We start from the raw sequence: 17,500 nt of genomic DNA on the forward strand, positions 1-17,500 counted from the left end.
TTTAACCCAGTCAAAGGTGAGTTCTCGTGCTAGTATATATATATATATATATATATATATATATATATATATATATATATATATATACATATATATATATATATTCAGAAGTTTTTATTTCAGTTTCGATTAAAAGTAATGCACCCAAGTATATGGGTGCATATATATTTTTTTAAATAGCAACTTTATAAAAATCGATAGAGCATTTAATCTATAAAAATATATACAAAATCTACAAGAATTATAATATCATATTCAAAGGCACTTTATGACCGGGCTATACCGACCGTTCGTGCAAGCTTAGATAAATAATTTTGCAGTTTTAACAAAAAACTTACAATAATATCAGAGGTCCTCCATTTACACTGAACATCTGCAGCATTCCAACATTAATATATATATATATATATATATACGTACATATATATATATATATACATATATATATATATTAAAATTACATTTCCACCCCAAACAAGGCAAATCGCCACTTTCATGGAGGGGGCTACTATCAGGGGCAACAACTACTGACGTACTGTTTAGGGATTTGGGCAGCAAGATGTTGGTTCACGTTACACTTGAACTTCTGCACGTCAGTACTGTTGGGGAAGCAGTGACCTGGAATGGAATTCCAAAGTCTAGCGGTTCTTGGGAAGAAACTATTGCAGATGAAAGAGCTTTTACATCTAGGAATCGTTACAGTGTGGGGGTGGGATTTAGTAGCCTGTCGGGTTTGCCGAGGGTGCTCACGTCGTGGGCGCACAAGTGATTGCAGTTCGTCAGAGCATTCACCACTAAAATACTCGTAGATCAGGCATATGGATGCAACATTTCGTCGAAGGGAGAGAAGCTTGCGACTCTCTTTTGAACCTTGTCAAGGAGCGAGAGACTAGTAGCGGATGCACCAACCCAAATGTGATAGCAATACTCCATACATGGGCAAATGGTTGCCTTATAGAGGTACAGGATACTTTCGGGTGTTAGTAGTTGTCTAGCACGGTAGAGAGAGCCCACCTTTCTTGTAGCGGCCCTGGCAATGCCTTCAGTGTAATTGTTCCAACTCATGTTTCCTGTGAACGTTAGGCCAAGGAGTTTGAAATATGTACTCTTAGATAAAGAGTCGTTGGCCATTGCTATAGGTGGTAGAGAGGGTTTCTTGTAATTTTTGAATGAAACTAGTTTAGTCTGTGCGGCATTGAACGTGACCAACCATTTTGTCTCCATTCCACTACAGATTGGATGTCTTCCTCTAGTGTTTCTGCCATTTCTTTAGAAATGTGTTCACTCGTCTTCCTGTCCTGCCTGTCAAAGAGTGTAGTGTCATATTACAAATGAATGAGTTCCCTGCGGAATTTTCACAGGCCACGCTTGTATAAGAAGTATTACTGTAGATGTTGAAATATATTTAGTAGAAAAATAGATCAGAATGTTGATGTTAACTTAAGACATGTTGTACAAAGTATAGAAATACCTAAATTCTTTACTCCTAAATCTATGTTCAAATGGATTAATAATTAATTACCGGACTCTAATAAGGTCAAAAAGTACATTTTTGTAAGATTATTGATTCAGCGTAACCTTGAGCTTGCCAAGTACTTAAATAGGTGACCATGATGTTATACTGCTTGCTATATGTAATATCTTGTCTGCTAGATTTTTAGCCGATCGTATTATATTTATCTACAGTTAGAACATACGGTCATTTTGCAATGGATTTTATCTGCACCGACTAGACAATTACTGGTGATATGGATCGATTTAAAATTAAAGAAACATAATGCTTCTTTTTATAATTAAATCAATGTTTATAAGAAAAAGTTGGGAAAGTTAATCATCGAGTTTGGAATGCGACACGAATGGATTTGATTTATTCCGTTGAAACTATAGTCGACTGGTGTGTGCCATACTTCATTATCCTGAAACTATAGCATATGTTCTCTTGCTCTCTCTCTCTCTCTCTCTCTCTCTCTCTCTCTCTCTCTCTCTCTCTGTATGTTCGTGTCTAGAACTACGTTTCGCAATATCATTCTATATCTAGGTTAAGAGTGCGGATAATAAATGTTATTTACTTCAATTCTACATAATACCGAATTTCAGTGAAGACACATGGTCGCTGCCAGCGAGAAATCAAAAGTAAGAGGTTGTTGTATTTAGGTAAATTGTTTTACAAATGTTATCGAAAATGGTGCAGAGTATTGGAAATCTAGAGAGACTAGTTATCACTCAGACCCCAGAAAACACAACACGTTTGTCTCGAAAGAAATATTTTATGATGGATTGTGTGCATACTCCTAGTTAGTAAATAATTATACTTTGACATTTGAATGCTTGGGAGCATAATGAAAGCCGCCCTTAATAGTTCACTCAGATTGTCGGGAGACTTCCTCTTAAAAAGGCTTGCATATTGGAACTTGGGAATATGTTATTGTGCAGTATTATGTCCAAAGTCACAAGAAGTGATGTGATGTTCAAACAAATCTAACTAAACGCACACACAAAATTGAAATTACTATAAATAATTAATAATAATAATAATAATAATAATAATAATAATAATAAAAATAATAATAATAATAATATTTATTATCATTACAATTAATATTATCATTATAATTATTATTAAGAAAAAGAAGAAGAAGAAAAAGAAGAAGCAAAAAACAGTTTAAACATCTTTTACCAAGTTGACAAGCAGCAACTTCCACCATACAGTGTATACTTGAACTCTTTTAGTTTCTTGCTACGATTTTCTAGCGTTTGGAATTCACTCCATGTCTCCTGCTAAAAAGTGTACTACCATACATAAATTCAAATGTGATATGGACATACATCTCGCAGTTCAATTCCCGACATGTTACCCTTGTAACAAGTCTTCACATACTAGTCCATTCAGCCAATAAAAATATCCGTTGTTTTTTTTTCTTTGGAATGCGAGAGAAAAAAAAAACTATGCCTTCATTTCATCAGTTTTGTTTGTATTGAAAATAAGGATTGGATGAAGACGTTTTAACAAAGTGTGAATAATGGATTGCGACAAATATTGTTGAACATTCGATCGCAATGCAATTGAAAAAAATATGTTTTATTGCGAATCGAATCTATTTAAACAAACCGTGTTGAAACTTTCTGAAAAATTTTACTTAAAAAATTGTTAAAATTTTTTTACCAAAAAATTAAAAAGAAAATAAGAATGATTGATGTGTGTGTGATTCAAATGCGCTTTATAATTGAACCCTATCTGTAATAATGATTGGTTTTACCGACGTTATTTCGTTTCGCTGGGGAAGCAAATATAAGTTTCGTTTCAGTTCCTGTCTGTGCAATGAGAGTGATCAAGCCATTGATTTATTCTGACCCAAGATATTCAGCTGACCTCTTATTTTTATGCCGTTATGCAACATCAATTATCGGATGTCTTGCTTCGAGAGGAAACAATAAAACAAATTCCGTCTATAAACCTATTGGCCTAAACGGACATTAAGCGACAAATGATATATAGGAAATGTAAACACGTACAAATAGGAGTCGTTGTCATAGAAATATACCGTAAATCTCGTGTATTCTATGTACGCAACATTACATTACATTGAAGTGTACTTAAGCAGAACAAATAAATTGGAAAGAAAAAAACACTATAAATTAATGAATAAGGAATATAAATCGACGGTTGTGAAATAAAATTACAAAAGTTTGTTTTTTTTCCTACGACTGCCGATCTCTGGAACGCAATATCGTGGTCCTGCTTCCCAACTGACTAAATTATGGCCGTTTTGTAAGTCTAATTAAAACAAGGTCTGTGGGTTGCTTATTAGCGACCATCACAGTGTTGCCTCAAAGGCCACCTCACATGCATTAATCCTAATCCTCGAGAAACTTTTAGGCTTTGTTAATCGATGGCTGAACCCGGCAGCAACTTGTGTCTAGTTTTACAGGTCATATATTGCAGTAGTAATAGTAGCAGTAGTAAGAGTATCTGTAGTAGCAGTAGTAGTATTGTAGTAAATATCACCGGTTTAAATAATTTAGGTTGCAGCGACCTTGTTGCAGTTTTCTCATTTAGAATTTAGAATTTTACTCCTGGATTTTTTTCCAAAAGAAAACCTGAAGAATAAAGGGAGAAAATGTTAACATAACTACGTGTGATTTTCTCGGCTGCACAGAAATAAGATGTCCTAAACGACGTCCAGTTTGTCTTTTTAAACAATTATAGTTAACTAGCTATCGTATAATATAACATTATTTTCAATTAGCAAGAGTGTCCCGCCTTGCCCGATCGTAAAATACATTTATAGATATCTCATTATGCAGAGTCTGGCTTTGTTATTGCAGAGTCATTTCTCTGTGGAATATTATATTGTTCGTAATAGGGAGTAATGAATTCAAAAGAGTTGCAAATATCGGATGCCATCAGCTTCAATCGAAGCTCAAACATTAAGCATTCAAGCCCCGCCCCTTACTATGTGAGTTAATCCGACAGATAGATAAGAAAAATATAATATTAGACGCATTAAGCTTCGAATGAATTTGCGCATGTGCAAAAGTAATAGAAATATATATGCAAGGTGAAACGAGTTTTTTTTTTTGCAATTGAATGTGCAGGCATAGTTCTGTGTGCGTTATTCATGAATCCAAATAAAGATAGTATTTATTATTAACATCGTTGCTCTATGACAACTATTGCCTGTTAATTGTAGTGTTATGTGGCTAGTGGTTTAAGAGGTTAAATATTTTTACACATACAAACCCATATGTACTTTTACTGTTGTTTTCATGCGAGCAATCGTTTATAATGAATGATATCGATAAAAATAGCATGAAAAATGTACTCGAATCTAGCCAAATAGTTGTTACATTTTTTAGATGGACCATAGTTATGTGGGTGATTTGTTTGAAATTATAGTTCAATAATAAATATATTAAATGCTTTTCACTCTGTCGAATTTGATATCGGACATAATGGTTGATTTTTATTAACTGGAGCTTCCGGTTCTCTAGTGATTAACGACACATACTGGCGACCAACATTCACTTTCATTTGTGGTGTTGGCAACTTTTACGCGGTATTTTCCGTAACCCCGATGTCTTCTCAGAAAGAATTTTGACTTGCAAAATATCGGGGAAACGACGTCAACAATAGAATTTCTAGAATTCATACAATATGCTGATGATTTTCATTACAGATCGTTTAACTCCTTTAACAAATAAAAAAAACGAATTTCTTACATTTTGAATTCATTTCAACTTATTTTTAGATCGAACAAATGTTCTATTCCCACAGTCAAGAGTTGTTTATGTCTTTCTGTCTATAAAATCTGAATCATTGATATCGTGTTTATTGATACACAATCAGAAACGAAGTGTTAGACATCTCGAAAAGAACTAGACATACCCTGGACATTGTGTGATTGGTAAATTTAATTAGATTCCCTACGGTCACGATAATATCATGTTGTTTTATGATACTTCATAACAAAAACATGACAACTCAAAGTATTATTTTAATTATTGACGCATTTTACTCGCCGTCAACTAAGCTCCAAGATTGCAATGCTGCATACTTGTGTCTTTTTTACAAGTATTTTAAGTAAATGTGTTCTGATGAACTCATCTCACTTGTATCCACCGACCTTTATACTCACAACAACTTCGTTAAGTAACACAATCCTTGTTTTACACTGTAGAGTTGCAAGTTGCCGAAAAGAAATCTACTCAAATAAAAAGTTTTCTTAGGATTCTTACACTTTGAATTTCCTGTCGTGTTACGTGCTTAACTTACTGTATCCATAAAGTTTAATGTTATGTGAGTTGACATTTTTCTTATCTCCTGAATACATAGTTTCCAATCGTAGAACGTTATGTCCGAGTAGCAATATGTCTTGTTTGGGTGAATATGGCTAAAAAATATCTCGCATTTTTGTTTCATCACATAGTTACTTTATAGATGAGTTTTGATGTTACGAAGTGCCTTCAATAAGTTTCTAGATTTTGTTGTTATGGGCAATTTTAATGATAATACACTTATAAAACACTATTTTCTTTGTAAGTAATATGATCCTGCTGCAATGCACTTCTTGTGCAAATCCAACACGTCTGCATGGTCCTAAGAAAGTCCTCTTTTGTGAGCGTGTCAATAACTCGTTTTCATCTGGATTGTCTTGGCAGGTTGTCTTTGAACTTAGGGAATAATCAAAAGAAACAGGGAGCAAGGGCCGGATTATAGTGAGGGTGAAGGACTATTTTGATGTCCATTTTTGTGAAACAGACTGAGACAAGGGTGGTGTTGCGGACTGAAAACTTCGGACCAACTTCGCAAAAATTCTGTCGCATCTTCAATACCTCCCGAATAATTGTTTGTCAATTCACACATTGATATCAAACTGTGAGCTTAGTGTTTCTAAATACATATGATGCTTCTCAGCCATAAAATATCTTTACTTGCTCAATCAACCCCGATATTCTGAATTTTATTAATCCTCTCCCACCTCTCATTATCCCAAATAGACTCCCTGTTATTTCTGGAATTTTTTATGTCACTCACAAACTGATGCTCTATTCGTGTAAGATATCTCAAAAGGGATTTGAATCATTTCATGGGTTTCTGATAAAACTTTTCCTGTTTTTAACAGAACTTTTTGTACACCTTTTTAATAAGGCGTGCTTATGTCCGGATTGAATTTTTGAGATTCACCAGCTGTGACAAATATGTTTAGTAAAGTGTATTCAAAACCCTGCTTAGCTGTTAATTTGAACCTGAAAGCATAACTATTGTTCCGTCATCTCATTAGAAGATTAGCAATAATATACTTTATTTTCAAGAATTTACGACATTTCTAAATGCCTGTAAAAACGTCTGGAAACTTATTGCAAACATCTCCTAACTGTATCAGTCTTCAGCATATTTATATTCCGCATAAAATCATATTTTCAGTTGTATATAAACGTGTAGAATTTACATAAGTCGCAAAAAGTTAAACCAGATGAAAATACGGTATAAACAATTTGTTAATCTCGCTTATTTATCTGTTGTTCTGAGCATTGTACATATTGATTTGCAACACACACATATAAGCAGAGATCGCAATGAAACGACGATAGATTCTGATACCGACTCCTGTATGTTCAGAACAGCAATGTCAGCTGGATAGATTTAACACTACTTCGTCACAACGCTTATATGGTAAGAGCTGAAATACAAGACAGGGGAAATAGCTGGACACAAGAAAGTTTATATTTTCAAATGCGTAATGTCTGTTTAGATATAAAGAAGAGATGAAAACTGTACTTGTGAAATGGAACTGCTTTAGATTATAAAATGGTTTATCGCAGAAGTTGTTTTTTTTTTCGGGAAGGAAACCATCTTTATTTTACTCTTATTCTTCCACAAACAAGGCATATTTCAATTAGGACCAAAATGGATACTTTGATTTGGGTACATTCTTTAGTAGATATTAGAAAATGGGACGGTATGCAACAACATGAGCTACATGTTCGGTAAAATTTCAATCTGTTCATGCTGATAGATTCACAAAAAGAGATCACAAGGTGAGTATTCCAAAATTAAGGTGTTCATCGTAGATTATAATGTAATTTAGGTATATAAGGATTTGATTAGTGAAGTGTTAGATGTTCTTCTAGTCGGTTGGTTCGAGGATATTACGGTTAAATTGCATCTTAGTTTGTCAGAACACATAATGTAAAAGTTATTGTAAAGCAAGTAGAGAGATGCAACATCGATACGGTAGAATATGAGCTCTTCTAGACAATACACGGATTATAAGTGTAAAATATTTTTCAATCTACTTACATAGAAGAGAGCTATAATTAGTGGCATTGAAAAAATCTAGCAAGTATATACATATATATATATTTCGAAAAAAATTATCAGATTTCTCTGTTATAAGAATTGCGTTATATTGTTATACACAGAAATTTTATATGGGATAATTCATTTGTACCGTTAGTTTCAAATAAATGCCTGCTTTAGATAAACATGTCAAGCTCTGCTTAGCCGATAATCTTTTATTAAACATAATATACATATGTATATATATATATATATATATATATATATATATATATATAAACATATTATATAGATATATATTCATATATATATATATATATATATATATATATATAATATAAAGCTGAATTTGTGTGGGTGTGTGTGTTTGTGTGTCTGGTCACGAAGAGTCTCCTATATGGTTGATTATCTAAAAACAAAAGTATTATATATAATGGAAGAAGATGTATTGAGACAGGATTGAGTATGTTTGATCTGGAAGAACAGTGGTTCATTAAAATTGTGGAATCTGCGTTCGCATCTGGTCCACAAAGTATGGAAATAAACAATTTTAAGATTAAAAAAAAAAACGTTTACATGGGTTTTTGATATAGATGTACATAAGAAATTTGATAAGCATGTGTTAACTTAAATACGGATGGTATAATAAAATTGTGGGGTCTGCGTTCGCGCCTGACCTCCACAGAAAGGGAGATAGTCGCACACTGTAATAAAGACTTTTCATATCTATCTGCGCAAGTATACTTTGATAATTATGTTTCTGTTTGAAGAAATATGGTATACTAAGATTATAGGGTGTTCGTTCGCTCCTGACCTCCATAGAATGGAAATATGTCTCAAAGTTTCACAAGATTTTTTTTTAATATAGATCCACAGAATATTGTGATAAATGTTTCAGTGTGAACAGGTATGATATAATAAATTATGGTGTTTATCTATTTAATTTTATTTTCATCATATTTTGTTTTGGTTTTTATACCCCCAAATTCGAAGTTATCTCATTACAACCCTTCCTTTTCATAACCTATGAAACTTTCATAAATCAGAGTCCATTTTCCGTAGGCTGTTTTTGAACCCAGTCAACGACGGGTACTTTTGATAGTATATATATATATATATATATATATATATATATATATATATATATATATATATATATATATGTATATCCGGAAAATAGTCATCACAAAACATCTAAATCTACAATATCCCATTAGAGAAATTTAATTCCATTCCAATAGAATATTTTCTTAAGTCAATAAGTAAAAATTTAATAGCTTAAGGATTTTCATATATTGTTTAAAAAATGAAAATGTCTAGCGAGAAAACATTTTTATTATTACAGTAAATTATAAATATCAGTCTATACAGTATAGCTGAATCGGAAAATACGAACAATTACTAAGGATAAAAGACGGTGACTACATCCGAGTTGTTTCATAGTGATCCTTATATGTCCAGAGAAATAATTCAAGCATAAATATAAAAGGACCTCTGTAAACCCAGAACCTCCATAATTCGTATCGACTTTGAAATACTCGAAACAAACACTTAACATATGCTCTGACAGTGGAAAAATAATTTGATTCTTCTTGTACTTTGAAACAATTTGTATTTTTAATAAATATATTTATGTAAAGTCGTCCAATATAATTAAGTAATCTTTGAATTCCCCCTAAATGGAGTCAAATGTATTACACATTGCACTGTTATTATTACTGAATGCATGCAGTTATGTATTCATATCTCTGCTGCATAAATTGACGGCGTGGCACGTTTTCAAAACAACCCCTGCTTGCATCAAAATCAAATGTCTCATAAAATTCTTGGACAAATCCTATTGAGAATAGTAGAGACTATTTTAAATATATTTCTAAGCACCAGATAGAGCTCGTTTTACTTATACCCCTCTTATCTATGAAGCTATTAACTTTTGTGTATGAAATACGTTAGAATTTAACAGCTTAAACATTGTCATATATCGTTAAAAAAATGAAGGTGTCTTGCGAGTAAACATGTGTATCATTAAACTACATTATAAATATCAGTTGGTACTTTAAGTTAAAGATACAAAGCATTATTTTTGACGGCGCCCCGGATGTACATGCATAGTCTTTGCTCATCGCTGGCAATAATACATACTAATAAATGCAGGAGTACGGAATGTGTCTTGTCGTAACGTTTTCACTAAAGTATTTGTAACTTCTTAACGTTTTTAGTTAAAAATATTAGGTTTAAGTTTGTAACAACCACATATATATATATATATACATATATATACATATATATATACATATATATACATATATATATATATATATATGTGTGTGTGTGTGTGTGTGTGTGTGTTTGTCTGTGTGTGTGTGATTGCGGTTGTTTACTTGCCTGTACTTTTTATAGTAAAGGTTATATGTGTTGTTTATTTTCTATTTATACTTTGAATAAGTCTCTTTTCCGGTTTGTGTTTGCTTCTCGATATTTCGAAAACATTCATACTAATGTTCAAATAAATAGCATTGCACTTAGCAAAATACGAGTGTTTGTTTTTTAGAGCACGACAAAAGATATGGAAGCCAAAAAGAGAAATCGTGTTTTTAGCGGTCCCTGACAATTTCCATAAAACACAAAAAGACCAATTCAATCGTCATTTCCTGGTTCGAATTTCACTTTTCATCGCATCACTTATGCTGATATTTCTATACGTCCACATTTATATCAACAGATATTGTTCCCTTTCTCCGGTACGAGAGATTGGTAAATAAACCAGCATATTTCCGGCATCTGATTGTATGTAGTTTGTGCAGAAAATCGCGTTGTCAATCTCTTTACAAAAATGTAATAAAAAAGCAGACAAAGTGATTCTATTTTTCTTGTGATCTTGGGCTATTTCCTTTTTTCTTAAACAATAAATACTTGTAATATTGTCAATAGAAAGCGACTCATTCGTCACTGTAAACAGAGATTCTGTGACTAAGTCATACGCATACGGATAATAAATACACATACACACAAAGGTCGATAATCGATATCCACTGGAAATCCAGTACAATATCACGAGAAGAATGAAGCGTTTCATATAGGAACGTGCATTCTACTAAATAACAAAAAATGTGTTTTTTTTATCAAGACTGGACGACGTCATCATCACATTTCGTTGACTTGGTTGGTAGCCACAAAGTTGCAACAACAGATTAGCGCAGTTTCTCAAAGCAAGTTACAATACGTTAATGACTACAGTGCGTTCATTATTTGTTAATATTGATACGGAGAGAAAATAACGAAACAGAATGTAAGGGTTTTTTTTAAGTTATTCACTGTTTTTCTCTACTAAAGTTAAAACGTCCCTTTATTTTTTCTAAAGGGAAATATACACTTGATTTTTTTGTTGGACAATTAACTGTTTCCCTAGATTAATATATTTTCTTTTGGGGCTTTTTTATTGTCCTGAGGGAAAAATCAAAACGGTTTTGTTACATCCAATCAGACAACCAGACAACAACCGTTTTCCCAACCAGATAACGAACGTTTAAAAATTGCTAAATACAGCAAGACAAAATGGACGAATTAAAACAAGCGTTGGCACATCTGACTACGTTGCAAATTGAACCGCCGAACGCCAACAACGTACAGAGGACCAATGAATTAAATTTCACAAACAGGCAGCCAGATCTTAAAGACAGGCGGCTGAATCTCAAAAACAGTTGTCAGAACTCCAACAACGTACAGAGAAACAACAGACGGAATTACAAAATTAGTCGGCCGAATTAAAAAAAAAACAATCAGTCGTAGTACAAAAACAGTTGGCCGAACGTCAATTACGAACAGAGGAACTACTTGCAGAAATCGTCAAAATAACACGCACACAGAAAGCAATTCGCGCTTTTCTCAAAATGCAATATGGCCCGCAATAGATAATTTTAAGTACGAAGAAGATAATCATTCGCAGCTTATTTCAGGAGATATGAAGATGTTTCAATATCAACTGCGCTATCTGGTCTGACCAGAAAAGATCTGAGTGCTTCCACGAATACTTGAAACGGCTTAACATGACAAATCCGTGGACTTCATCTTGCAACGGATACCCCCGGATTTATCGTTCAATTATATGGTAAATCTGTTAACAGAACTATTCTCACTAAAAATGCTGCTTTTTCATACGTGATGAAATGATTGAATGTGACCCAAGATAGGAATGACGACTTTCCCACGCACGCAGCAGAAGTGAACAAACGTTGCAATGATTTTCAGTTATCTTAATTAACAGCAGATAATTTTCTACGTCTTGTTTTTGCACAACGCGTAAACTCGAGGAAGAATGCGGAAATCAGCCTCCAAGTTCTTACAAAATTGGAAAACGACCGAACTTAACACTGCAAAAACTGACTGAGGATTGTCAAAAGGTGGATATAGTAAAAAGATGCGAGAAATATCGAAGCATGCATCGGAAACATTAAAAAAATAAATAAGAATAATCGCTCGAGAGGGTATGCAAAAAATATCCGCAAAAGTCGGAAAAACCAAAAGCACAGATCCATTGTTTCAGGTGTGGTGGTAAACACTGAGTCAAAGATTGCCCATTATTAACAAAAAGCTGCTTTATATGAAATACACTCGGACATAAAAGCTTTCAATGCAGGAAAAAATCAGAACAAAAGCCGTGTACGTGAAACAAACGGCTTTTGCACGTATTAAGCATATTGGCAATCCGCTAATCAGAATTTAACGCTAGGTGATACCGTTTCACAATTTTTTTTCCGTTTGCGACGAAATGCTGCTATATGGTGAAAGGGGTGTCATCCCAAAAACCGTTCAAAAAAGGATTCTCAAGGATTTTCACATGCGGCATCCAGGCATAAACCGGATGAAAAGGCTGATGAGAAGTTTCTTTTACTGGCCAGCGATGGAACAAGACATTGGCAATATGCTGAATACGTTCAAAAGCCGTGCTTTGGCTGGCAAGGCACCACCTATAACACCTAAACCATAGTTTTAAGCTGAACAACATAGACTACGCGGGACCAGTAAAGAATTTTTACTGCCTGATATTAGCAGACAGCTACTCGAAATGGCCTGAAGCCCTGAGATGCAAAACCAACTACGGCAACGAAGACGATTTTTTTTTATTATAGTTGTTTTCTCGTTTTGAGGTTGTGGATTGTCTGGTCAGCGACAACCTTACCCAGTTCACTTCGGCAGTGCAGAAAATTTTGTGAGACGTACCAAGTTAAGCATATGACCACCATCCAGTACCACCCCAGGATTAAAAGTCAGGCCGAACGCTTCGCCGACACGCTAAAAAGAGCGTGAAAAACTGCGTGCGGCACAACGACAGAAAAGGCCCTCAAGCAATTTCTGCAGGTCTCTAGGATAACGAAAAACCCGAACGATGATGAAATCATGTTTGGGCGAAGAATGAAATCACTATTTGATAAACTGCTTCTCAAACATATAATACCATACTGAACCTCTACAATGGTATCAAACGGTGTAACCCCATGTATAACGTATACTTTAAATATTGTAAGAATAAAGTTCCCTATTTGGAATCTTACGAAAGGTCGGGAATGTTACATACATCATTCAGTACCCAAAATTCGAACATAAAGGGCCCCTAAACCAAATAAGGAAACACATGATACAGTATACGATTGTTTTGACGTAGAACCCCCAAAAAACATGTTAGAAGCAAGACGCTCTAGAAGAAAAAGGGAGTACACAGATCAGTTGCTTATCTGTCCCCCTCTCCCCAAATACTAATTTTACACCCAGAGAAATCAGCTTGGGAACGGAGTTGTGGGAGAGCCACCCTCCAAATGGGCTAATCCATATAAACTATAACCCATGGCGATCCCGGGGACGGATCTAATTCTAGAGCGACCTTCCGAGAATTAACAACACTCCGTTTGTAACCTTTCCATTGTTTTCATGCAGTACATTTTTTAAACTGTCATTCGGTGTTCTGTTCTTCTTGTGACTATATGCGAGCCATAACAAATCATCATCTTTTTTAGTTGTTGTTTCACGACGTTCCGCCCAACTATTCATCTGGCGCTACGGGATAAGAACTTCGAATCTTTGTTGTTTCACGAACCTTTGTTGTTTCACGACGTCCCGCCCAACTATTCATCTGGCGCTACGGGATAAGAACTTTGAATCTTTGTTGTTTCACGAACCTTTGTTGTTTCACGACGTCCCGCCCAACTATTCATCTGGCGCTACGGGATAAGAACTTTGAATCTTTCTGACTGCATCCTCAGCAATTACTGGCTTCCATAGTTGTTGTCGACTCACTCCGTCTTGGCCTAGTAATACTCTGACTGGCGTTTGGTAGGATTGAAACCGCTATCTTCATCAATGTTCACCTGGAACCGTAGTGATTCAACGTCTCTATCCACTGCGCCACAGGTTTATTCCTTGTGACTTCCATTTTCCAGCACTGCTGCCGGTTTTTGTTTATTCTGTTTTCTGTGAGTTCAAGATGAAATTGTTAGCATAATTGACAATATACTGTTTGTCCACTTGATGGTGTTTATTTTTATATTCTTTATGGGCAAGTTTGCTGCACTGTATCTTTTTCCGAAGAGCCTGGATTTTCTGATTTCTCTTCATCCTTGCATTGCTGTTTTTTAATTGAGTTATTTGTGAAGTTGTTATTATGATTCAGTTTCTTTGTTTAAGTTTCCTTTTTTCAGCCATTTCCAAGAGTTTTCGTTTGTCTCTTCTTTTATCATTATTATGCATTGTATTATTATTATTATTATAATTATAATTATTATAATTATTATTATTATTATTATTATTATTATTATTATTATCTATATATTAACAGGATAGCGTGCCTGTTAATTATTTTGTGTGTCACGCTTACGCCCGAGTATTTTACGACAGGAATACTTTGGCGTCCCCGTTAGCTTAGATAAATACTTTTGCAGTTTTTACAAACGAACAACAATAATATAAGAGCGTCTCTATTTGCGCTGACCAGAATGCCAACGTCAATATATTATGTATGCATTGTGCGATTTCCATATTATTATTATTATTATTATTATTATTATTATTATTATTATTATTGTTGTTGTGACATGTCTCATCTTGCTGCTTTTATTGGTGATTTTATACTGATAGACAGGCATAAAAATGAGCATATTCTATAAGCATCTTCTTATATCAAGCCTACTGTAGTTTTCGAAAGATTCTAGCGACTCACAACTTGTATATTTCTGATTTAATTCCCTCGTCACAAGGGCAGACTAAGACACAGGGTTCGATTTTTTTAATGTGTGAAAAATCCAGCTCTGTAAAAAGGAACACTCTGGATAGGAACAGAAATTTAAAAAAAAGTATCGGTCATAAATGATTTATCTTCTACTGACAGAGAAGAGAAAAGGTGACGTGTAGCATCGTAACAGATACTACAATTTGTTCCCGGCCAAAAATGTATCCTAATTTTCGCAATCTACTCATCAAATCTTTTAGTCACGCTCCTCTTGGCTCCTTTCACGCAATTACAGCCTGATAGGCTTTCAATTTTTATCGCAATAATTAGTTCAGGAGATTAACTGTATGATAACATTGTTAATCTATGTTGTCCACTTGATACAAGCAGTTATATTCCTATTCTTTTGTTGTTGTTGTTGTTGTTGTTGTTGTTGTTGTTGTTGTTGTTGTTATTAAATATAGTTGGAACAAAAAGTATTGGGCATGAGAGAAGATAATTTGGCATTAAGTTTCCAGGAAATAACATACGGTTTAACTAGCGAATGATCATTTTCAATGAGTCATGTGAAAGGAAATAATAATTACTTACGAAAACATGCGGAAACACGCGAGTTTATGTCGACATCAAAGCAGATAAATAATTACTCAAAGTCCAAACAGATGCAATAAAGTAAGTAAGACGACAACACAAACAAAACACATCCTAAGTATTGACCTAAAACCTTTAGTCATAGAGACGTGTGTCCAGTTGGTTGTCAGTCACAGACATCTGAACAAAAATACAGCGAGAAGAACAAAAGAGAAAGTGGGAAAAACAGCAATCGACTGATTTGGGAAGCAAAGTCAGAAAGCCAAAAAAATCAGCCAAAGATTTGTGTAGCACAAACGAAAACCAAGAAGAAAACAGATGTAAAAAACACATTTGCTTTCTTGCTTTTATTGAATCTAGCGCCACAGAAAGATGTCTGATTATATTCTCAAAGATTACAACTCTAATTCAGTACGTGTGACACATACGCAACTGTTCTAATATTACGTATACGTTCCCAGTAACTTCATGTCAAATAATATCAAATAGGTTGAATCTTTTTTTAATGAGAAATAATTATTGTAATCATCTTGCTTATTCGGACTATTATTCTCAGCTTGAGTAACATTTTCACAAGGGTTCGATCCATGGATTCCCCTTGTATCTCATGTGTATAAACAACTTTGTTTGAAATTGTCAACGGTGTTAATCTATATATCCGCAACTTCCTATTTGAGTTATAGAGAAAAATAAACATAACACATAAAAATAAAAAGGAAAATATAGAAATATAATAAGAGTTATGTTTTCGAATGTATAAAAATGAAAATACGGAAAGTAGAAAAGCACAGCAATAAATGATATTATTTTTTAAATATTTGTTTTAAAAAATGTATAGTTTATTTAGGTGCATTAGCAATTAGTCGTACGTTTTGAAAACTTATTTACGAAAGAACAAAAAAAAAACCTTGATATAACTGAATGTGTCCGTAATTTTATTTTCGTAAATAGATATTTATATCTATTATTCTAGAAATGACACAACCATCTACGGCAACACATAAAAAGCTGTAAATGACAAAGTTCTCTCTGATTCTCTGTCCTCTGATCTCGAGCGCGTGGTTCAGTGGGGGAAGATGTGGGTGGTTACCTTTAATGCATCCAAAACCAAACTCCTATCCTTACATCATTAACGCTCTGATCCCCATCTGGCATAAATTGTGATGGATTGCTCTCGTCTGGGTGAGGCTCCGTGTTTTGACAAGCTACTGGGTTTGACCTTTACTCCTGATCTGAAATGGAACACGTACATCAAGTCTGTTGCCAAGGTCGCTGGAAAGATGGTGGGATCCTTCTACCGCTCCAGAAGATATCTCACTACTGATGCACTTCTCTATCTATATAAAAGCCAAGTACGTCCAAGGATGGAATACTGTTGCCATATCCGGGCAGGAGCTGCTAAAAACAGCCTATCCTGCCTTGACAGAGTACAAAATAGACTTCGTGGCTTAGTGGGGGATGCCCTTTTCTCTACCCTGCAACCTCTCTCCCACAGAAGAGACGTTGCGAGTCTGTCCTTGTTTTATCGTTATTTCCATGGCAGATGCTCGTCTGAACTCCAATCTCTGTCCCCCCTCGCCAATCTTTCACGAGAAACACCCGTCTAGCTGAATCCACTGTGAAACATTTCCCCCACTCTATATCTGTGCCTAAATCAAAACGCGTATTCCATGAACAAAACTTCTCTCTTAGAAGTGCACGCCTGTGGAACTCTGTTCCGTCTGCCTTCTTCCCTCCGGACTACAATTTGGATGTCTTCAAGTCCAATGTAAACAAATTCCTAATGAACCGCCCCCTTAAATAAACACTTCAGCAAATCTCCTCACTAACTTAATGTACTTTCAATAACCCTTATCCCTGAGTGGCTTCCGGGCCTTGATAACTGGTGA

This window comes from Euprymna scolopes, chromosome 9 (genome assembly GCF_053919585.1).
Source record: "Euprymna scolopes isolate OS-2025 chromosome 9, ASM5391958v1, whole genome shotgun sequence".
In the NCBI taxonomy this organism is placed as follows: domain Eukaryota; kingdom Metazoa; phylum Mollusca; class Cephalopoda; order Sepiida; family Sepiolidae; genus Euprymna; species Euprymna scolopes.